This window comes from Corvus kubaryi, unplaced genomic scaffold, assembly GCF_017639235.1.
Source record: "Corvus kubaryi isolate FWS band 111438036 unplaced genomic scaffold, C.kubaryi_AGA036_p1.0 37357, whole genome shotgun sequence".
NCBI classification, from domain to species: domain Eukaryota; kingdom Metazoa; phylum Chordata; class Aves; order Passeriformes; family Corvidae; genus Corvus; species Corvus kubaryi.
The window spans coordinates 14,104,115-14,127,532 of record NW_024581117.1 but is presented as its reverse complement, the minus strand read 5'-3'; the positions used below and the strand labels follow the sequence as shown (position 1 = coordinate 14,127,532).

General features: G+C 42.6%; 1 long non-coding RNA gene across 17 annotated transcripts in view; it reads left to right on the top strand.

Moving 5' to 3' along the window:
- The window catches only part of LOC121667115, a 142,538-nt gene that overhangs the window by 36,267 nt on the left and 82,853 nt on the right, over positions 1–23,418 (top strand). For 10 of the 17 annotated variants that reach the window (XR_006016928.1, XR_006016922.1, XR_006016927.1 and 7 more), the window contains 2 exons: positions 17,108–17,367; positions 19,206–21,807. This is a non-coding gene — a long non-coding RNA (uncharacterized LOC121667115). Of the gene's footprint in view, positions 1–17,107; positions 17,368–17,615; positions 17,763–19,205; positions 21,808–23,418 lie in introns of those variants that run through there. The other 7 variants (XR_006016924.1, XR_006016923.1, XR_006016919.1 and 4 more) reach the window with 5 other exon arrangements.

Genomic DNA, 23,418 nt, shown 5'->3' with positions numbered 1-23,418 from the left:
AAAATGACCTTTAGGCTGTTTACTCAAAGCAGTAATAGACTCGCCCCCGACTTCCTGATAAGGCCATCACTTATCAAGAAATAAGAAGAGCAAGTGGCTAGATATGGAAATCATTGTGGGAGTGCCTAATTGCAAACATACAGCATTGTACAGAAGTAATGCTGTACACCAGTAAGCTTTGCCTCTTCTGTGGAATATGTATGTAGAAACCACAAGAATTACCAGGTGTTGGAAAAAAGTACGTTCCAGCACACATAGAAAACCTTTTCTTGGAGAGACAGGTGTGTATAATTTAACTCAAGCATTTCTTCATGCTCTATGATTCTGTTTCCTGGATATGGAGTGAAGCATCAGAAATCAATGATTTTCATCTCACTTAAATGAAACTTTTTAGAAGAGGAGTCTAAAGTAAGCCAAGAGATTAAGTAGACACTAAAAATTCAGTAACCTTTTAATTTAATAGCCAGATATGTAGAAAGCTAAGTACCAAATAGAAGCCAATGAGTCTGCTTTCCACTCTAGTTTAAAAAATTATGTTCTTTCTTACAAAAAAGTTTCTACATAACCAAGACAAATGTATACTTTAATACATGCTTTAGAAAGTGCTTGGTATTTTAATGGATTTACCTCCTACTAATAAGGTATATTGTAGCATTTCACCATCTCAAACTAAACTTTGTTTTAGCTAATGCTCACCTGGTTGTTTTTTTCTTCTTATTAATTTTTATTATTTAAGTAATTTATATTAATTAATTTTTATTTGGGGTCAGAATAGCAGCACCATCTAATCCCACTTTTGTATTTGCTAGAGAATGTCTAGACTGGCTAGCATGAGGGTTTTCATCCTGGAAGGTTTTAGTAAGATCCTTTTCTCCACTTGGTATATACGTCACAAAAGTACTGAAACTGAAAGTTTCAGATGCGATACAACACCTAGTAATAAACTGTTTCAACTTTTTTTTTGAGGGGAAAGAAATACCATCTTTTGGCAGTGTTTCCTCTCAAACCTCAGAGACTTGCTGATCTACTGTGTAGATCTGAGCTGTGGTTGCAAAGTATCAAAACAGAACTAAGGATTTTTATATCTACTCTTCCCACCCAGCACTCACAGCTCCTTCCCCCTTCCCTGTCTGTCGGGTAGTTTCTGAAGGCGTTGAGGAGACAGGAAGGGAAGGGACACAGAACTGACCATCAGACAGATAAATGGACAACAGTGCCAACAACTGAGCCTCATTTCTTTAGGAATACAGCCTGAAAATGCCTTGGTGATTAAAATGGATTGTGAATATTGCAGGTTTTTTGAGAGGAGGGGAAAAAAGCAAGGTAGAAGCAACTGGTTTCGAGGTCAGATTAAAGAACTTGCGAGTATTTGGGGCAAATGGTCTCTTCTCTTCCTTAAACTCTGAGCTTTTCTTAATGTGAATGATGGTTTTCTGTTTTCTTGGGCTCTTGTGATACATCATGGGAACATTTGGCAATGATGCATGTTGGACTTGGAGTCCAGTTGCAGCTAATGGGCCATGAAGGATAATGACAACCAAACCGGAACTCCAGTTAAGTCACTGGGATGTTCAATTTCTTATCAAATTTTGGAGTTTTCTTTGCAATTCTCTATGCAAAGCAGGCACTTGGAGTGGAAAAGGTCATTTTGATAAAAATCCAACTTTTCACTAAAATCAGTTCTCTTCAGCACCCTGTCCCAAAATCTGTTATGTTCACAGCGTTCCAGAACAGCCTTGCCATCTGTCAGAAGCATTTTTAGGTAACAAATTATTCAACCTAACTGTGCCCTGTCTTTACCACACCAGTTGTGTTGTCTTTGAACTTCCTTGGGATAGATAAGCCTGAGGCTCACCAAAGCCGGCAGGAATCTCCAGACACTGAAGGGGAACCTCTAGAGCCAGGAAATAGAAATGTCCTGAGGACATGGGTGTTTCTGAAGCACCAGCCATCTCCTGAGTAGGGGTGTCTTTACCTACTACTGCAGAAAGCGTGTTCCAGCACGGAGGTAGTGCTGTTCCAGAAAGGAGCGTATGTCTTGCTCTCCCTTTAAAATGGATCCTCTTTTGCATATTGTGTATTCTGGTAGGAGGTGGGAGGTCACACTCAGACTCTTCCTGACAAGATCCAAATTCATATTATCCACCCCCAGTTACTGCCTAAAACATATGAAAAGTTCTCAGATAAAGGATTCTTCTCTTTCAGCCATGTGTCTTAATCACAAGGCTGAGGATTCAGCCCTCTTAGGATCAAAGTCTGAATTTTTGTTGCAAGATTTCAGCAGGTTTAGAGGGGAGTCCCCCTATCCAAAACCCTGTGGTTAAGGCATTTCTTGAGGTGAGAGACAAGGGTTTGAACTGATGACTACATCTCTCATGCTTCTTTTCAAGAGCGTGCTAATTACTAGACTGTGATATGAGAAGCAGATGGTGTTGCCACTATGAAATTGGTTACTCGGCCTGGATTTCACAAGCAAGTGGCCCCAGCCAAGTTTGAAGCCCTAGCAGTGCTGGGTCAGTGTGCTCATGGCTGTGCTGCCTCCAGTGTGGGCTCTCTGGGCTTGGCTCTCAGGCTGGAAGGGAGTTCTGTCAGCTCTCCGAGGCTGGGGAATATCCGGGACGGGCGAGGTGACATGGGAAGCAGTTACAGGGCACAGATGGCTCTGTTAGGGGGCAGAGGAGAAGCCTTCTCTAGCCACAGTTAGGGAATTAACTTTCTCCAAATGCTGAGTGGTACATGCAATGTGTCACTATGAGAGCTGTTGAATATTTTGTCATGAGACCACTAATGAACTTGATAGCCACCACATTCACCAGTTGGTGGAACAGATTTACCCATCATTTCTGAATTTAAGTGAATGGGACTTCACTTGTGGTTAAAGTTTTGGGGTGGGTTTTTTTTTTGTGTGGTCTTTTTTTGGTTTGTTTTTTTTAAATACACTTCAGTCTCTTGCTGGACTGGAACTTTTAACAGTGTTATTTTGTCTCCTCAAGTCTCCTTCAAGATAAGGTTTTCTTGTATTCTGAAATGATGTGGCAGAAGGCAAAAAATAATCTTGTGACTCATTAGGAAATAAACAGAGGCATAATTGCCATCTGTGTTGCAGTCCATTTAATCTTTTCTCTCTCCAGTCATGGAAAAAAGTTCATAAAAAAAAAGTTGAGGTCTGGTTTTGTGATATTTTTGAGAGAAGCTAGCTTAAAAAAAATTACAGAAAAGAAAGGGGAAAAAAGCGCCCCAATACGGGCTCTATACATTATCTTAGACAAAATGGATTAAATTTCTGACACCCTACTCATCAAATTCTGACCTTGATTTGACCCCATTGGCTTTTTACTGTTTGATGTTCTCAAACGATTTGGTGCCACTTTTCCTTAGTAGTGCAGTTAATTTTGAGTGTTAGATAGAGATCAATAGTCATAGCTTGAAATTGGCACCTTTGGACGAAAAATATGTTGTGTGGCAGTAACATAGATTTGATAGTACTTCAGTTAAGAAAATGGTGTACTCTTTCATTATTGTTTTCAATGACAGTATCCAGAGTGTTACTTCATTCTCCTAGCAAGCTTCTGACAGTCTCTTGTAATATCTTATCTATCAAAGAGTTTTCATTCCTCTCCTTTCATGCTTGGCTTCTGGAGTGGAACTTTATTTAAAAGGTCTCTGAAATTAGAAAGAATGACCATGGCACTTCTGCTATCAAGCTGCTCAGTAAGAGCTAAACCCCCTTGCTTCTGGACTTGTGTCTGGCCTCCTGCTTGCCCACATTGCAATCTCATTTACTGTGCTGGCTGTATGGGGGAAGCTTGGCTGTCAGGAGGAAGTTGGATAAGATTTAATCTTCTCTCAGGTAGGTGGGTTCTGCATACTGCCTTCCCCACCTTTGTCCACGTGAAAGTTCCCTGTGCCTTGCTTCCAGCCCATTGCTGCAGTGAGCGGTGGGCCTCCACGGGGTGTTTATTCCTCAACTGCTGCTTGGAGTAGCTGCGTTTGGAGTATTCAGCTGCTCTGGACTGCTGGGATGGGGCTCAGGCAGTCTCTAGGGCACAGGATTTTCCAGGACTGTGCTCCTTTTTGTGGGGTCCGACCCTGGAGCACTTAGTACTGTGGAGGTGTAATGAAGCTCTTCTTCAGGCTTCCACCAATGCGGGTGCTGAACATTTTGGGGGGTTTTCAGCGTGCCACTAAAATCTGGCCTCTGGTGCATGTCCTTCTTCGAGTGTAACTTTGGATATCCTGACTAGTGTAATCCAAATTTGACAGGTGGTTGAAAATATCTTTTTGACCAAATTCAATTAAATTATATATGTGGGGGAGGGGAAGAAAACACAGATGGGCTGAGGAGAGGCTGTAGAAAGAGGCACTTGGGAGAGAGATATCATGCCAGTCTCAGGTACAGGGAAATGTCAGCCATGGCTTGTGCCTTCTTCATACCAAGGAAGAGTCCAGCCTTTGGACACAGATGAATAAGGAACCTGGCTGCAGCGTTCTGCTCCTGGAATTATTTGATTAATTTTGACATATTTCCTAGGAAAATTGTGAGCACTTCTGTTCTAACAACTATGTGAAAAGCATTCCCATCAGTCCCCCCAAATCTTGATGAAGTAATTTGTCAGGTGCATTCTGAAGAGCTTTTTTAAATGCCAAGCACTAACAATTTCAGATCAGCAAAGTCCTTAGTTTCTTCTAGGCTTCCTATTTGAGAACCAAATGCCCAAGCAGTTTTATACAAATCATTTTTACTACTTGGAAGCCGAGATGCCTAGTTTAAAATCATCTCAATTCCTATTGACTGTTCTTGCAGTCCGGATACCTAACCTCGTTGGGGAAGAGAGTGCATAACATGCAGAACAGTGGTTTGGATGGTATGCAGGATCTTTGGGTGGTGTAAATAACTGATAATCCAAGAAATTCAGCATGTCACTGTCCATTTACAGTTGCTGAAGATCTACTCCATGCTACTAGCAATAATGTCTGTTCGGATCAAAAGAACATAGCGAGGCTTCCAAAAGGCAGGATTGTCTTACTTTGTTAAGAAACCTGTGGTATGTCATTATCAGCCTTTCCTAGCCAGCATTCAGAAGTTACATGGAGGCTGAATGCAGATGCAGGCTGCAGGGAAAATGGAAGGGCAACCGAGGCCTGTTTCCATAGGATTCCTGCATCTTGAGTAGGCACCTCAACAGAGATGGCTCTGAATGGAAGCAGTTGTGGCCGGTGCACCACGATGCTTCTCATGAAGAAGTGAGAACTTCTGTCCCAGGGAGAGGCCTCTGAAAGTGGTTATATTTTCCTTTCTGTTTTCTTTAGAATTCAGTCTCTGTAAAGTGTGTGTAGATAAAATGTGGACGTAATATTTCTCCATGACCTTCTGGCTGTTTAGCAGAGGAGCAATGGCAGAGTGATGGATAAAGACTGCTCAGAAGGGGTATTGTACACACCCATGACTCATGCTCTTTACCTGGCAGCATCTCTGGGGCCTGTGGATGTGAAAGTGAGTTAGACCTTGTACTAAGGTACACACTTCACACTTTTGTTCTCTGACTCAAGTCTGGACATGCTTTGTGTACTGCCTTCCTGACATTTATCACATCCTGAAGGCAGTTGCATTTAGCATGCTTTCCAGTAGACCTATGTTCTTCCACCCATAAGCCCCAGCCTGCTGTCAGGAGGACTTGGATGTACCAAAGCAAGGCTCTCCTCCTGTGTGACCTGAGTTTAATTGCAGCTGTTTGAGAAGATTTTCCCTGATGAACACACAGCAAGTGTACTGAGATACTGACTTCTCAGATATGTGGCTGGGATTCAAACCTCATCTTGTAGAATGAAGCCCATGGGTGCGCATCTACACAAGGGCTGAAAACTTCAATTCCTTTCAAAGGTGTGTCTTTGTGACAGACTCCGTCTCTAATCAATAAGCTCATGAAAAATCACAAATTCCTCTCTTGGACACCAGACATCAGTGGTGCTGAGTACAGCAATTCCCATTAGCTTCAATAGCCACTGCAGGTGCTGGTATCCTGGTTACATCTGTGGGACTGGCCCCAGGCTTTACCTCTCAGGAGGCCCCACTGTCCAGCTGGCTTTGGGAATATGTGCTGTTCTCATTGGCTGGGATTTGTTACTAATAGAATGACGTTACCACCCTACTTTAAGTCCTGTGTAAAGCCAGGAACACAGATTTAGTAAAAAAACCCCTTTAATAAAACTTGATCTTGACTACAATTTTCACCAGCCCCTGAAAGATTTTAGGTAGGTCAGCTTCTCACATATCTTCTGTGACTCATCTGCATCCCTGTGCAGCTGCTTTCCTTCCCAAGTTCAGTTTTAAACCTAACAGAAGGCTCAGCCTTGCCTCCCAACAGCCATTGAGTGTGTTTTGAAAAGCAGTGCCACTGTAGCTGCTCCTGCTCCTCTTGTTTATACTTTTCCTGACTGATATGTTTCAGTGCCAAAGTACATTATTTGTGAGTTTCTCTAGAGCAGCTCCAAAGCTGTGCCAGTGCATTTTCCTAGTTTATGCATCAGCTATTCAGAGAAGTGTGTAAAACTTGATTGACTATACTTTTAGGGGATGTCATTGATTACTAAACCAACACATGCACTTACAGAGAAGACATGCTTAAAAATGTCTTGCTCAGTCAGGAGTGGAGCCCTTAATCTTCTCTGCATCCCACAGGAAGGCTGGATGCTCTGTGGGAACAGAAGCAAACTCCAGAGCACTGAAGAGGTGAATTGAAGAGAGTAATCACTGGAAGACTTCGCATATGAGATTTGATCACCTTGCTGAATTCTGGGGATTCTTAAGGGATGGGATCTGTGAGAAATCCCTGGCATGCTGCTAGTTACGTAAAATTGATATTAATAGTGAATTGTTTTTACAAGGGAAGCTGGCGTATTTTAAAAATATCAAATGATAATGCTAGTAGTTGGTAGTTGGTATACAGAATGTGCATTTGCAGCCTGGATTGCTAGGTTTGCTAGAAATTTTAGGTACGCCCTTACTACAGCTTTTAATGTAGGCAAAATACCCAGCAATATTCAAGTAAATTATTTGGAACAGGAATTGCAAAGTCAAAATAAATGGCTTATTTCTTTATTACCAGGGACTACACATGTGCTACAACTGGGCTGGTCAATTAGAGCAAATGTAAAAACGCTGCCTTCAGATAACTCCACCTCTTGCACAGTGTCTTACTGTGATATCTTCTGTGTATACCCATGTTGGTGTGGCATGGTTGCACTCTCTGCTTGACTGTACAGAAGGGACTGCCTGAGTATTTGGGGATCTGGAAAGAAGCATTTTTGTGGGCACACAACTGGTGTGTGGGGCATGAGTAAGCACAGCTATGCAGCTTTACAGATTAAGAGCAGTATTCTGGGAAGTTCAATGGTGCCTGTGCTGTTTTGGCTCAGATGTTTTGGTCTATGGCTGAGTTTGTCTGAGTTGTGGTTATAGCTGTGTCGAACAATGTATTTCGATAACATCCTGGGGCTGATTGTAGCAATGGGATAAGAGAATGGGTTATGATAAGTGAGGGAAATACTGGGCTTTAGTGCTTTTAGGAGTAATAAAATGTCTGCTCTGAAATATGTTTAGCAATATATGCAGAAACAAATAATATGTGCGGTTGCTCAGTGTTTTTCCAAGCTTTTATTAGGTTGTTAAAGGTAAAATCTTGGCCATCTTGAAGACAGTGGAAAACTGCCTCTTTTGGATCAAGATTCCTCCCTTATGTCTGTGCCTACTGTCCTCGGTAAATCACCAGAGCCCCATCACAGCTAACCTAGGAAAGCAGAGAGCATCTGAGCTGTACTTTTGAAATGCAGTGCAGTGCCCCCAGGCAGTGCTCAGGGGCAGATGTTGTACCTGGGCACCCTCACGGCTTGTCTCCATGCTGAGGGTCTTCTGAGCAAAGAGGTGGGAAGAGCCAGCAGGAAACACAGCTGCGTGAAAACAAGGCTCTGAGATGGCAAACCAGGGACACAGCTGGGGAGAGACCCCGTTGGCCTGACCGCCTCTGATCTCATGGCAGTCTGTGTGTGCAAGGAATTTAGAAAGGATCACAAGTAAGTAAAGTTACATTGCATTAAATGCATCCCAGAAGAAAGCAACTTCTGCTCCAAAATCCTGACAAATAAACAAACCAACCAGAAAAAAACTCTGAATTGCCCAGAAGTCTTGCTTATAATAGGCATTACTATAAGGAAATTCTCCAAATGTAAGTGACAAATACTTGGAGCTGGAGTGTGTGAAATGGTGCCATACCTCATTTCTGAGCAATGCAAACCTGGACCAGTTTGACCATGGGCATGTCTCCTCTCGTGCATTAATTCTAGGTAGATAGATGATAGTGACTATTCCTACTTTAAATGCTGTTTTTCCTCTTTTGACCTCAGAACACTTTAAAAAGGTGGGATACTGCTTCAGGTCAATTGTGTGCTGAGAATTTCTATACCAAATTTTAGCCTAAAGAGCAGTTACAAAGCCCAGTTTATAAATCTCTCAGAGGTCTTAAAACAGTGCTAGTGATCTCAAATGATAGCCTCTTGGATATTATTACTGAAACTTTCTGGAAGTAGTGCAAACCAGGAGGGAACAATTAATCCTCCGAGTAACCCCATTTACTCTAGCAGTTTGGCCCTGAGGGAGTAGGAGCACTTGATGTCTGACAGCAGCCCCAAATGTCAGTATTTCTCCACTCGTTCATTTGCCTGCTTGCTGTGGTAGATTTCATGCCATTATAAGCTGTTTATGTACAGCCTGATCAAAGTACTTAATGACAGGGTTAATTTCTACGTATAATGAGGAAGTCAAGACAGGAGACAGGTACTGTGTAATCGAATTTTTCATTTTGGAATTTGTTTCTCTTCATGTATGGCTTAGCTTTGATTTTTATTACCATTAATGTCTGCATTTACTGTTCTTTCTAGTTTCTCAGATGAGCTAAACCTACAGCAGAAATAGCAGAGGCACTGAATTGTTCCAACAGCTTCCATGAAAGTATGAGGATAAAGTAAAAAGAGTCTACAACTTCTCTGCATCACCTCAAAGTGCAGTTTCATTTGGGGGATCAATAAAATTGCACTTCTTGAACAGTCTGCTTGAGACATCTAATCCTCTTTTTCTGACTCAATAGGCATAGGCACAGACATGGATGCTTAGGTATCTGTACACAGACAGAGAGACAAAGACTGTGCTAAAATCTGGAAATCTTATCGTTTATGAAGTGTGTGTCTTCAGCAAGACTTTGCAGACATAAATGAATCCCAAGAGCATCCCTTTGAAAGAGCTGATATTGAAAAGGAATGGTTCTCCTTTATCAAAAGATGGAAATGGAACGTTAGATCTGCATTTGCCCTGTTTATTTTGGTTTTCATTTTTAGATGCACTGAGTGCTGTGACTATTTCTGGACATTCAGAAATCTAGGGATACAGAAGCGATGGAGGCCTTACAAAACATGTCTCTCTGAGGTAGTCAGTTTCAGGAATCAAGCTGGAAGTGGAGATGAAATTAAACCCTGCATCCACTGTTTTTCTCTTTTTCTAGCACTCTGTATATTTTAGAAAAATACAGGTTTAGAAGTTCATGCTAAATTCTGTGGACCACTGTTATACAAGTTTCCTTATGGCTGAGGTAGAAATCCTTCTTTGTGAGGAAAGTGTGCACCTCTATTAGCACCACTGTGCAAGCTGTAGTTTGCAAATGCGGTGGGAGGCTTTGCTCATGCTAATTTGGGCTCAGTCATGCACCTCTTTTCCTCTTTTACATGCAAATAGCAGCTGTGTCAGTCTCTGGGATGCCTGCTTGTTCCTTTAACGGAGAGATTCCAGTTCATACCTTCAGCCAGTGCATTTCTGCGTGGGCAGAGGTATAGCGCAGTGGTACAGTTGCTGACAAGGAAAGAGCTGTGATGGAGGTTGGAACAAGTTAGTGAAATAGAGAAGTCTTGAAAGAAGACACTGAGCTCTTCTGGTATGTTTTCATTTATTTAAGAAGAAAAAAGCTGTGGGGGTGGAGAAGAGCAGAGATCTACACAAAATGATAATCCATAATCCTGCCCCCATAAAAAGGGATCTCTTGACTGCCAGAGAGATCCATTTCTTTATTCTGACCCCAAAGGTTCAGGCAGCAGCCCTGAGGCTGGAGCACATCAGCTACCAGCCTGTGTAGCTGGGATGGCTATGGGCTGGGTGCAGGTGCTTGGATTCCTCATCGTGGTGCCCTGGTGCTGAGGGAGCTGGGCTGGTGAGCTGTCTTGGTGGGATCTGCTGCAGGCCCCCTGTTCCAGAGGGTCCCTGGCCTTGCCAAGCCGCTGGCTGTCCTGTGCTCTGCTCTCCCAGGCTTTTCCAGGGTGGGGTGCAGCATGGCTGCCCTGCTGTGAAGAGAAGGGAGTTCATGGTACTTGCTTGGACCAGCAGGCAAACTGAGTACAAAGCATATTGATATGATGTTATTTCCTCCTCTGTCTTCAGCCTGCTCCTCTGCTTTATGGTTATGGCTACCTGAACCTAGCCACCACCTTCCTTTTCCTCTCCTGCTCTTGTCACAGAAGACAATGCAAAATTAATCAGGTGAAATCATTTTTATGACATCACTTCCGATGCTGTTGAATTTACTGAAGAACGTCGGTATCAGTACCATGCAGGCCATGGAATCTAAGTGTTGTACAAGGACCTGTTTAAAAGGGTGTTTGATTTAAGGTGCAAGGATTTCCAGAAGTTCAGAGTACAAAGTTTTCTAAGAAGGTCAGCTCAAAGAAATAGGATATCCCTGTGAAGTTCTCAGTTAAATCTGTAGGCAGCTTGTTTTCAGATGGTGACAGCTCACCTTTCGGAAAGCCCTGGCCTGTGTTTGTTTTCTCCCCCAAAAAGACTGTCCTGATGTCAGTGTCACAGCAGGACTCAATATATAGCCAGGACTCAACTTGCATTCACTTCCATGTGTGTCCATGGACATCCTTGGGGGCTGTAACATGATAACTGTGAAATATCTGTGCCTCTGACCTGCTTTAAAATCTACTTGATCATATCCCCTCTGTGTGTGTGTGCAGGTGGAAGGGATGGGGTCAGGGATAGAAACATGTACATGCTTTAGTCATAGTAATGGCATCAAAGTGATGCCACATTTATGTAGGGAAGGCCCTTAAACCCCTTTCTATCCTCTCCACTGATCCATGGGGAAACAAGGCTATGACCTGTAGAGTTTCCACTGACTTCAGGTTTGACAACACTACATTAAGTGGGTAATATGTTATGACACAATAGGATAAAATTCTGGCCCTAGTAATGACCGTGGATTTTGGTATTGCTTTTGGAAGTATTTTAGGATTTCAGCTGTAGAAATTAGTGGCAAATTCCATGATGAAATAGTATAGTTATTTCCCATCAAACAGGCTCTTCAGCAATATGGCTGTTCTAGAAAATGCTTTTCAAATGGAACATCTTGAGCTGTTGACCCCACAAAGTAATACATGCATACAATAGAATTACTTCCTGTCTATTTAAAACTCGTGTGTAACAGTGTGGGTGGGTCTGGTTATGCTGTTCTCCACCATAATGACAAGTTATCCAAAGCAATTTGTTGCCTGGCCTAAATTTTGCAAAAGTACCTGGTCTTTAAAACCTTTTGAGATAGGGTGATATTTGCACCTGACATGTCTACAAGTAACTTAGATCAGGTTATTGATTGGTCTTGTATATGTTGCTTTCCAGTGGGAGGATGAGATGGAGAGGCCAATCCATTACTGCAGCCATCTACCACTGGAAAGCAATAGCACTAATGATACAGGTTTTCAATAGCTGATTTATATTATCCTGCAGTCAACAAGAACTCATGATTTTGTCACTGTACTGTTTAAAGCAACACTCCCAAAGGCTGGCAGGCACCAAATCTGACCCACTATATCACAGCTGCTGTGTTACAAGCTGCAGAAAACTGAACAAAACCCTACCAGTCCTCCAGAGTATGGTCTGGACAAGCTCTTTGCTCACTGAGCGGCAGGGCCTGTGAGCCCCCAGTTCGTATGAGGCTCATTCGAGGGAGTGATTCCTGTTAAGATTTGCTTTAGCTGCTCCCTGGCATTGTGCCACCCAGGGGAGAGGATGAAGGAGTTACAGTCCTTCCTCTGGGCAAATATTGCACTTAGAATCTCAGTGACCCACTGCTAGTTTGGTGGTGATTAATGAGAAATATGTGCTGGTGGCTATAAATGAGAGGCTCCTACCCTCTTCTTCCTTCTTGTGATACGAGTACTTTGGGCAGCACAGAACAAGTGTGTGCAGAATCCAGCATGGAGCAGAGCTCCTGAGGGAGAGAGCAGCAGCAGCTAGGAGCTGAGTTTGCTGGAGAAAGCTTTTGATGAACCATGTAAGAGCTGGCCTGGGCAGTCAGTGGGCACAGCCCCATTGTCTCTTTGGGTCGTGTTTGAACATGGCAACAGTCACATCAGCTCAGGGAGGCTGGGGTCTTGTTTTGGGAGGTGCTGGCAGTTCCCAGCAACACATGCATGAGGGAAAGGCTGTGTGGAGCAACGGGGCACTGAGATAGGGGAGTGGAGATGTTGTGTGGAGCTCTGCATGCTCAGATGGGCTGACCTGCAGGGACAAGCACTGTCTTTTTGGACTTGTACACACCCTGTTTTCACACAAACATTTCATGTAGATTTGTAAAATGCAATCGCTGCTGAGCATATTTTACACAGTCACAGTCTAGTGACTGAAGGATCCACTAATTAAGAAGCCTCTAATTAGGCTTTTAAATGATAAACTGTAATAGCTCTAGTGCAGCTGTTGTAAACTATAGAGTAAATTATATCCAGTTGAAAGAGGCTTTAATTACGTAATTATATAACATACTCTAAAGACTTTGAAAGATAAAAGAATTTTTAGTATCTGCAATTAAAGAAACCAAGAGAGTAACAATAGAGCTCTTAAACCAATGAAAGCAAGGAAATTCAAAGTTAATCTGAAAAGCTGTGCTGGTACTTTCTTTTATCCTCATGGTGTTCCAATTTTTGGAGGGTTGTTTTTGTTCTTTTTTGTTTTCATGATGGATGAGATAAAGAAGGATGGTCAACCAGGAGTTTATGTCCCCTGCTTTCATTTTTCTTGCTTTTATAGGTCCATGTGCAGCATTAATGATACTCAGCAAACTTTCTGTGGCTTCATTTTGGCAGAAATCCGTAGCAGGAACACCCTTATCAGCCAACTTGTATCCTTGCATTCTGATTTACAGAATGGTTGGTTCTTACACATGCTTTTTTGAAGTCAACAGGACCTCAGAAGTTGGTCACATTTGACCCTTGGAGCCCATGTTTAGGCCACATCTATCCTGCGTGTTGTTGGTGCAGTGTTGGCAGCCATTCACCATGCTGGGCTTACCAAGTGAAGAAAAGGGTTGGATGTATCTGGGACAATTCAGCTATGTGGAGGTTGCACTCTGGGCTTCTTTTTTACAGGGCTTAGTCCTGCTGCACTGAAACGGAGGAGAGTTTAGCCCTTGCCCACACTGGGGCTGGGCCAGACTCCAGTCTGCCTTGCCTTTAGACACCAGCACAGTTCCCCTCACCCCAGCTCTGCCTGACGGTGCCTCCTTGGCAACCTCACCTGCTCTGTCTCGAAACTTGCATCTGCCCTCAGCCTCCCTTGCTTACCCAGCCCTGTCTGCTGCCTTTCCTTTGCCACCTCCAATCACAGCTGACACTGATGTGCTACAGGGAGCAAATGCCTCTTTACAGAGAAAAGGAAAGAAGTCTCTGATGTGCCATCCATTGCCTGGTGGCTCTGCTTCTCTGTTGCCAGTTCTTTTTGTTTCTTCAATTACTGCTCCTCAGGACAAGGGCTGTGCTTTTTGTGTCTGTGAGCTGCCACCACATAGAAGATACAGACAGTAGGCTGTGATGTGGAGAGAGCTCAGTTCCTATAGCTGTTCTTATGGACTGGCCTTCACAGCTGTAGGACCAAGCACCCCATGACAGCCAAACAAGTAGCGCTTTTTTGCTTATTCCAGCGACATTCAAGTATTTTCATCTGGAAATGCCACAGTGAGGGGAATAAGGAATACAGTTCTCATAGTTAATTTTTATGGCTGATTAATTAGCCCAAAGAGTATTAAATTGTGCTAATGTAGTTTGCCTCTCCGATGCTGTCTTTTGACTTCAATGGAACTAAATACATGCTTAAAGTTAACTACATGCCTAAGTGCTGTGGTGAATCGGGGCCTAGGGCATTAATTAGAACTTGGCTCAGATTTACTTTCAAGGCTTTTCCCCCCCTCTTTTTTTTTTCTTTTTTTTACTCTTCAGCGCTCAGCAGTTTAATTGGTATGCAGATGTTCCCCTTTATTGCTGGCAGAGGCCTCTGTCACTGTTCTGAAGGTACTCAGACTTCAAGGCTGGTACAGTGGGCAGGAAGAAACCCCCCCTGAGGGCTTTCAGGCTTTGTGGGAAATAATGATGTATGAGACAGGGATTCCTTTGGAACCTGAAGGGAACATGACAGACAGAATAATATGGGAGGAAAACATTGTCTTCACAATTGAGACTGATGGTCTCATCTTGTCTCCTTGTTATTGTTACCAACCAGGACTGAGATGAGCTTTCTTATGAAGAACTTCATTTTGTGGCAGGTTCTGTATGTTGGACACACTGCGCTCAGTGGTAGCTTTCCATCCAAAGTACAGATATTGACAGGCTCTGAGGAACCCTTTGAGGTGGTGGTTTAGCTTAAAACCTAAAATTCCTTCCAGCATTGAGATGCATTTTGTCAGGAATGACAGTTGCAATTTGATAATCTTTTACCACTTTGCCTGCCTATCTGAAGCCACTAGCTGGAGGGGAGAAACCCAGGGTTGTTGGGCACAGGAGTGTCAGCTTTATGAATCAGCTTTTCTCACAGTTTATTAATTTCACTTTCCAGTTTTCAAGAGACAATTGATTTGTACGGTTCTGTGTAGGATGGAGCAAAGCTGGAACTAAAGCAGGAGTGCAAGTTGACAGCAATGCAATAGCTCTAATTGACAGATACCAAAGGCACTATTTAAAGCAGCATCTCCTCTGATGTTTAGGTTAAAAATGACCCTCAATTTGTCCTCAGGTTGCCATGTCCAAAAAGAAGTGTTTTTATGTATACTCATTTCAAATGGATTGGCCAAAATATCAAGTGCTCGTTTTCTATACTTGTATTTTCAAGTTAGATGATTCAAACTCCTGTTGTGCAAGGTACTGGAAGATGGCTGTTTCTTAACTCCTCCAGAGTAAAAGCTGTCTTTCAGGGGATGATTTGCACATGTGAGATTTATGTTAGTATTTTTTGGCACCCACAGTTTGCATTCCAGCTAATGGGAGGCAGAAGGACTAATACACATGCTGTATGTTGTGGGTGCAAAATCGCAAATAGAAATTACACCAGTGTGGGAAGGGCTACGAAAATGTACCTTCTTGGATGTGAGCAGAGCAGGTTAGGAAACATCATCTTCCTTTTACAATTGTCTGTTACTCTTTACATTTCTGGAGAACTGGGATCTTGCTGTTAATCTTACAAAAATAGATGCTGTGGTGAAGCCTCAGGCACGAATAAAATTGGATGTTAATCTTAAAGCAGATTTTTTACAGTTATGCACTCAGAGCAGTGAATCCAAATGATTTTGGAAACTCTGCAGTTTTTACTTATTTAGATCAAAATGCTGTGGCGAAAAAGGTCAGTGGCACAGGTACATATTGTAACATTTGGGGCTCCTGAAAGTTGAGCAGATAAGCACAGCAAACATTAGCCATCTCTGACTTGACACAAATAATAGGCAAAGCTGAAAAAAGCCTGCTGACAAGAGGAGTGGGTGTTGGTGGGTGACTTGCTGCAGTTTTAGAGCTGTTAAGTGTAGGTTTTTTAGCATTTTCATTATTTAAAAGTGGAGTGGTAGTTTCTTCACTCCCTCTGAAAAGTTACTAATTTACTCTGAAATACAGGGTAAGCCACAATGATTTAACAGATTTGTAATGTGCTTTAGAGTGATTTTAAGTAAGACATCCTCCTCTCTAAGCTTCCCACTGTCTCAGCTCTGCCCTCACTCCTTTCTCTGTGTACATCTGCACCAAAATGCAAAGCAGGGGCTGCCCCATGTGTGACTTTCATCTATAGCCTGTGTCAGCTGGAGTGCCTGGGTGGCTCTGACCACTGGTGCTCATGCACATTTGCCTCACTGCCACAGTTCAGAAAGACTGACATTAAGAGGCTGAGCTAGCTATGTTTGGATATCGGGAATAGCATCCTAGACTGTGGAGTGGTTCAAAAGCTGCTGCTCTGCAGGTACTGCTGCAGGTGGACAGCCCTTTCTTGGAGGAGCCCTGACATACAGAGCCTGCCTTTTTGCCTAATGCATGGAAAGTACCTAGAGGAGCATGGCTAAGGACCGTGATTAAGGGCCCCAGGATGTCCCTGGGATAGAGGCAGCATTAATTAATCTGCAGTCCTCCGTGTCTGATTCTGAGAAGGCAGCTGAGTTGTGTTCCCAAGGGGCTGTCCAAGAAGGCAGGCAGCCTGCAGGGATGGAAAGTGCTCAGGGCACTTTCTTCTGTTATCAAGCTGAAAGGGTCTCAGCTGTGCCATGCCCACAGCTGTGCTGAGTAGCCATGCCTATGGCAGGATGCTTCAGCTGCAGGCCTTTTCATGGATGATATTTAAATCGGATGGAGCCTCGTTGAGAGGGAGCTGGCCCTGCATTTATTCAGAGAGATCTCTAGTGGTTTGTGGTAAGGAATTGGGACCTGGGGCTGAAGCCACAAACTCCAGGACCAAACCACAGAATTTATACAGCTGTCACGGCTTGCCCATTTGCCTTCCCTGATGTCATCACACAGCTTTTGTGCTTCTGTCTGCTCTAGACATTGTTGGTGGAAGGAAGAATCTGTTTTGTTCAATACAGTAGTGATGTCTAGCTCAGTGTAATTTTATTAGCTGCTTATGATCTATTGCTATTCAGTGTATCCATGGGTTTGTTTAGTATCAACAGCCAAGGGTAGAAATACTTGAATAGAAAGCTAGGTGGAAATGCTGGGTTTCTGGAGGACTCCAGGATTTCTTTTTCTCTTCTTTGTTTCCCTGTTCTAGGAGGTGTGAAGAACACTTGTCCATTCATAACTGAAACTATTCAAGATGCACAGGCCTGAAAGGCCACTATAAGTTTCTTTGCACTCTGGTGTGGTAAAAATCTTGTCTCCTAGCAAACATTATGGATGAAAGCTTTTGTCACAAGGAGAGATGGCAAATTTGTATACTCAACTTCTATTTGGAAGAATATTTTGATGTGAAACCTTTGTTATTCCAGAGGCTTGAGCCAACTGCTTTTGATCTGGGAGCTTACAGAATGGGTAAGTATAGCTGTATTGGGCTGGGTAGATGTCACCCTCAGGGATTTGTGCATGGATCTCTCCTTGGTCTGAACTGGAGAAGGGCCAGAGTATGTTCACTTTCACTTTCTGTCACTGAGAAAAATGAATGCTGTTCTATATAAGCTATAATTTCTTCCCAAGTAGATGATGACTAAAGAAGGCCTGAACTGAGTATAGATAATCTTGTATTTACTTGAAATGAATGTAGCTCCTATCTCTTATTTTAGCATCAATCTGGGAACACTACTGTGAACAGATTTACCATGTCTGCCTCTTCCTTACCTTGGCATTCTGGCATTTATGCACTCACTGCACTGATAGTGCATGTTCTTGCAGTGATACTTGGGAGTTAATGAAGCCCAAGTGTCTGAAAGGTGAGTAGGTAAAAGGTAGATACTTTCAGATCCAAACCTATCCTTTTGCGTGCTCCACAATCTTATTTTAATTCTTAAATATGGTTTCATTCTTCTGATACTAAGAGTCAGCACTGATTTCAGTATGTGAGTCATCAGGAGAGTTATTAACTATTTTCTAGTTGCATGGTCCGTTGTTGCAGCATGGAAAATATCTAACTTCAACCATGTGTTTTTAGACTAGATACTTACAGAAAGCCTTTTCTATGATTATAGAAGAGCAGATTTAATCTGGAAGTCATTGAGAGAAACCAATAAAGAACTTCCTTGATGTGATTTTTGGAGTTACTTGGTGGAATTGAATGTTTTCGGGTGTTGGACGTAAGGGCACTTGAAAGCTTGAAGAGGGTTAAATGTAGATGATAATGAAAATGTTATTGGTATTTATAGGTCAGTTGATAATGTCAACATATTAAAGTGATATGAAATATCTCCCTGATTTCATGGACAGTGCTGTACTCTACATAGTTTATTGTAATAACATGATCCTTGATATACATGGATGATAAATGTAGCTTTATAAAAATTTTTTTAGTTTTCATCCAATTGCCCTGAAATGCCATATCAAAAGTATGTTTATTACAAAACATATACAGTTGCCGTCTGCCAGTGTTATCTCTATGAAAGCAACCTAAGCTAAGAAAGCACATTTGGAAGAAACGTGCCAAGCAGAGGTGGTTGGGTTTTTTTTCTTTTGTTAGATTTTCTGGGAATATTCATTAATAGTTGGAGATGTGGTCTTTCAACTAAATTTCTTTCACCCAGATTTTATGCAAATTGCAAGATTCTTCAAGTGTAAAGTCATATGCCATGAGTATGGTATTTGCATTTCTTTTAATAAAAATAACTTTGGAATAGGTACTTTGTTTAGTGAATTGCCTTCTTTATTATTCATCACTGTGTAATATCTTTGTAAAACAACAGTAACTGGAAGGAAGAAAAATACTGGAAAGTGTTTCTTGGAGCTGGGTTTGGCAGAGGTCTACCTTTCTGGAAAAGAAATGCTGATTTTGGTTCTTTATTTTGCCCTGTCCTTTTTGTGCTGTTGTGTACTGGAATAAAAGAATAAAAGTGGGCACTAGATGAGCTGTGAATTCCCTTTGGACCAGACTTTGGGATTCACTGCTCTGACATGTATTTGGACCAGACTTTGGGATTCACTGCTCTGACATGTATTTTGGTGTTGCTTTATCCTGAGGGACTTTATTCACAAAATCTCAGAGCATATTCTTCCAATAAGATTTCACATCGTTTGATAAATGTTTGGATAAATTTCATACCATCTTATCAAAGCAGACAATAGTTCTTTCTTGAGGAACTGAGCTTAAGTGAAATGCTCATTTATATTGGTGGGTTGTAATTAAGAGTACAGATCCAAATCAGTGCTTTGTTATTCTGTTGCAGGAGTAGGTTGAATCAAGCCTCTGTCAAGAACCACTGCTGAAATACTGAATTAACATACCCAAGACCAGCACATCAGGAGTATAGTCTCCTACCAAGAATAGTGTGGAGATAAACCTTGCTCACAGAAGCTCTGGAAGCACTGTGAGACTCGGATCGACACGGTGCATCCTCAGAAGGCAGGGATGTTTCTGCTGTCTGAGCACTGCACACTCTATGTTCATAACTGATGGAAATAATGCCCGGTTTTGGGGGAGCTTGGTGGTATGAGAGACAGTCACAGCAGCTCTAATAGGGTGGCTTATCGCTTTCTTGTGGAGCCAGGTACAGCTTCTGTCCTCTTTCGCACCCACAAATCTGGTATAATGTTAATTAGATTGTCATTAGGTTTCATTAGTGAAGCTCCATGAAACAAACAAAGGAAACATTCTATAGTCATGCTGAAACTTGGTATGTCATTTATACAAAGTGGGTGAGCAGAGATCAGCAGCCGTGAAACACTGCTTTTCTAGAAATATGAAATATTTAGGTAAAATATCTAGGTAAAATCTAACAAAAATTTGATTACTGCATGATAAAATGGTGCCTCTTCCCTTCTAAATAGGTTTGATCATCTTAATGCAAGCCCTGCACCTTCACCTAGATTCCTTCCCAGGCAGCTATAGTGGATCTGCTCACCAAGAGAATTTGTCCCACTGGATTCCTTTTTTTTTCTATGCAGTTGAATGAAAAGCGTGTCTCTTTTGAAGAACAGCAACTGAAAGAAATATTGATGACTGCCAGGGCATCTACAGAAAAGGATAAGAAAATTACTCTACTACAACAGTGAAGACAAAGGGGCTTTGTTAACTCTTTCTAGTAGGTTGTATATATTAATAGTAACAAGTAAAGTTTTGTATTTTTTCAGAGAAACACACAAGGCCTTGAATTGTATTGTTTTAATTGCAGCTAACTGAATGAATTAAGTGGAAAATCGCACACAGTACTTTGATTGTCTAATTCTCTGTATGTGAGGCTTTGGGAACAGTTTGTTATTATAAAAGAACAGCACTAACCAGAAATTAGCCAACATGTAATTGCTAGGCTGAGGGGCAGTTTGGGGAAAGCTGATACTTATTTATAAATTATTAAATAAAAGCACATAATATGAGGATCATCTCTCACTGCCTCCACACTTCATACATTACTCATCTTCCTAAATTTCATGGTTTTGTACTCCCTTAGTACATTGCTGCTTATAACCAGTGCAGGCATCAAAACCACCCACATCCAGGAAAGGAGATGCCTGTGCGTTTGTTATGATGGCAGTTTTGGTTATGGGACTCATCATTATGAACCTTCAGTTCAAGGAAAGGCATCTTGACTAGACTTTAAAAAGTTGTTTTCAGTACCTAAAATACACCTGACCACCTGGGACTGTTCAGGTAGCTGAAACTCTGGCCTGTGTTTCCACTTGACTATGTACCTTTTGAGATTTACAGCCAGCCACTACCCTAAATAGAAGACTTAAGGGCAATTTTGGCATTAAATTTGACAGAGTTCTCAAAAAAGCATTGGTTATGTAATTCCCATCAGTTTTGGTAAGAATCAGGTAACTTGTGGTTATCTCGTGTGGTTCTCACTGCTCACTAGTGCCTTACTACCCTAGGAAACGACGACTTTCAAGACAGAGAGGAGGTAGGTGATGGTTGGACTCATCAAGAAGGTAGAACAGTACTTCATCCTCAGTGTTTTTAGCCATTTCAGCTCTTCAGGAGGATGGAGCTGCCATTCGTTCCTTTAGCACAAATTTGAGGGCTTTCTTCTAGGAAAGCAAGGTCTATTTCATGGGACGCAGGAGCAGTTCCTCGTGTGCCACGTAACAAGGGTTTGGGTGATGTCTGGCCTCACAAGTGAGATGTGTGTCTTACAGACCAAGAGGCCCTTGGTGATCTGCAGCAGAGGGTCTGTGGTTGGAAAGGTGTGCCAGCACCTGGGGAGTTGGTACTGCTGGACACATCTTTGGACTTGCTGAATTGCTCTATATGATGACATTTTTGCTGTACAAACAAACCCCACTATTAAACCACTTAAACACTGTTTATGCAACTTTAAAATGGTAGAGGCTTGATTTTTATTACTTCATCTGCAGGCTTGTTGAAACTTACATGTCCATGCTGAAGTGGTGTGAAGATTAAATTGCTAATCCTAGTTACCAGCCTAGACTGTTGCACAGAAGGTACCTGAGAGGTGGAACTGGGCAGAATTTGGCTTTGCACAGCTTTTGCCAAGAGTTCTTTGGTATCCCTGTCACTGTTTTTTGAAGTCCAAAAATATTTCCCCCCAACTAACCTATTTTTCTGCAAGAGAACATAGCTGCATTTATAGAAGGTCTTGGCTTTTACAGTAAGTCTGGTTTGTATAGTTTCCTCTCTCTATGTATATTGTCTGCATAAGTACCAACAGTCATAATGAAAAACACAGTTTTGTTACAGGAATTTTTTAACAGTGGTTTTCAGTAATTTAGAAAACATTGGAGCTACTTCCAACAAATGAAAAAATCTAAACAAAGCAGCTTTGAAAATGTTGATGCACTTTGGCAAATAAATCTTTGGTTTTAACCCTGCTCTATTATTCTTTCTCTGATACTAAAACCAATATAAAGCACCACTGATTTCAACCAGCTCAACAGAAGATACCATATGGCTTTCATCCTGTTGTCCCCTGTTTTGGGGGGCTAAATCTCGGCTGTGCTCTTGTGCAGCCTTTGGCTGGGTGTTCAGAGACAGCCTCTATTCAGCGCTTGTGTGCACTGTTAAAGCTGTCTTCACTGCACCTCTTTTTCCAGCATGACATGGGAAAGTTCCTGGGTTGAATTCTCCTCAATCACAAAACTCATATGGGAAGCACTCAAGATTTAAGGCCTCTCAAACCCTTGTGAGTTCACAGCATTTAAAGATAAGAGCACAGTATTGCCAAGAAATGTGTCTTGTTGAGGCCCACAATTAACTTTATCAAAAGAAGGAATCTTATTTTTGCCTGCTGCAGCTAGAGGTTGCATCTCAAAGCAGCCTAAAGTTAAAGATAGATATAGCATCTGGTTCAGATCACGATATGATGAAAGATTCAGGTTAATTAGTATTTATTCTTAGTTGATAGTTATTCCTTTTGGCTTGAGCTAACAAGCAGGAGTTGGAGTCCCACAAAGTTGCGTTGCCTGGGATGAGAGATGAGTAAGGGAGATGATCTCTGGGGTGAAAATGTATTTAGGGATAGGAATGTCAGTAAGAAAGACTGGCCATTGCCTTGGACTCTGATAGCCTGAAGGGAGGATGCTCTGAGGGATGACTTGGTGCCAGCAGCGAGGATTGGATGTAGCCATGGACTGAGGCATCCCAGGGGACCGTGGACAGGGGGAGGTGTCCCAGTTCCCTGCTCGATCCAGTGCCCTCACACCTCCATGCCCACACAACCCCTGTCCACCACCTCTTGCCCTAACTGGGTGTTTTTGGCCACAGGGAGCAGCTGTGGAGAAGGTGACTTCCCAGAGCCCCTCCAAGGCTTTCAATTTCCCTTTCTTGCCACTGTTTTTGTGCAGCACCACACGGGCTCTACCAGCAGAAACACCACAGTGTAAGTGCAGTTGTTCATCTTAGATAGAGTTGTTTTTTTCCTGAGGTCTCCTAACTGTTTATGCAGCCAGGAGGAGCCCGCCAGCTGGAGAGCAGTTTTCCATGCTTTTTCAGTTCCCATTTTTATACTTTATTTTTTTTTTACCCCTGTTACTGTTCTTTTGGCATTGAGACATTTCTAGCAGGATCTCCTATGTATCCGGGCAGAGTTCCTCTTTTCCATTAACCTCATGGACTGTTTTGTTCTCTCAGGCGCTCACAGAGAAGGTAATTTCTGTGTTGGTAGGAATTATCTGACTTCGCAGGTTCCAGTGGCCTGGGCAAGGGCAGTCCCACAGTGGGCAGGCACTGGGCCTCCTGCCCCAGAGCCACAGGGCTCCACTTTCCCTCTCTCTCACATGACAGTCTGGGTCCCCCCAGCAGGCAAGGCTGTTAGTATAGAGGGCTGTGGGGAGGCCACTCCTGTCCTGAGGGGCTGAGGTGATGGCAGAAGGGCTGTGGGTGTCTCTGAGCTGAGGCAATGGCAGGAGGGCTGTGGGTGTCTCTGGGTGTCTCTGAGCTGAGGCAATGGCGGGAGGGCTGTGGGTGTCTCTGGGTGTCTCTGG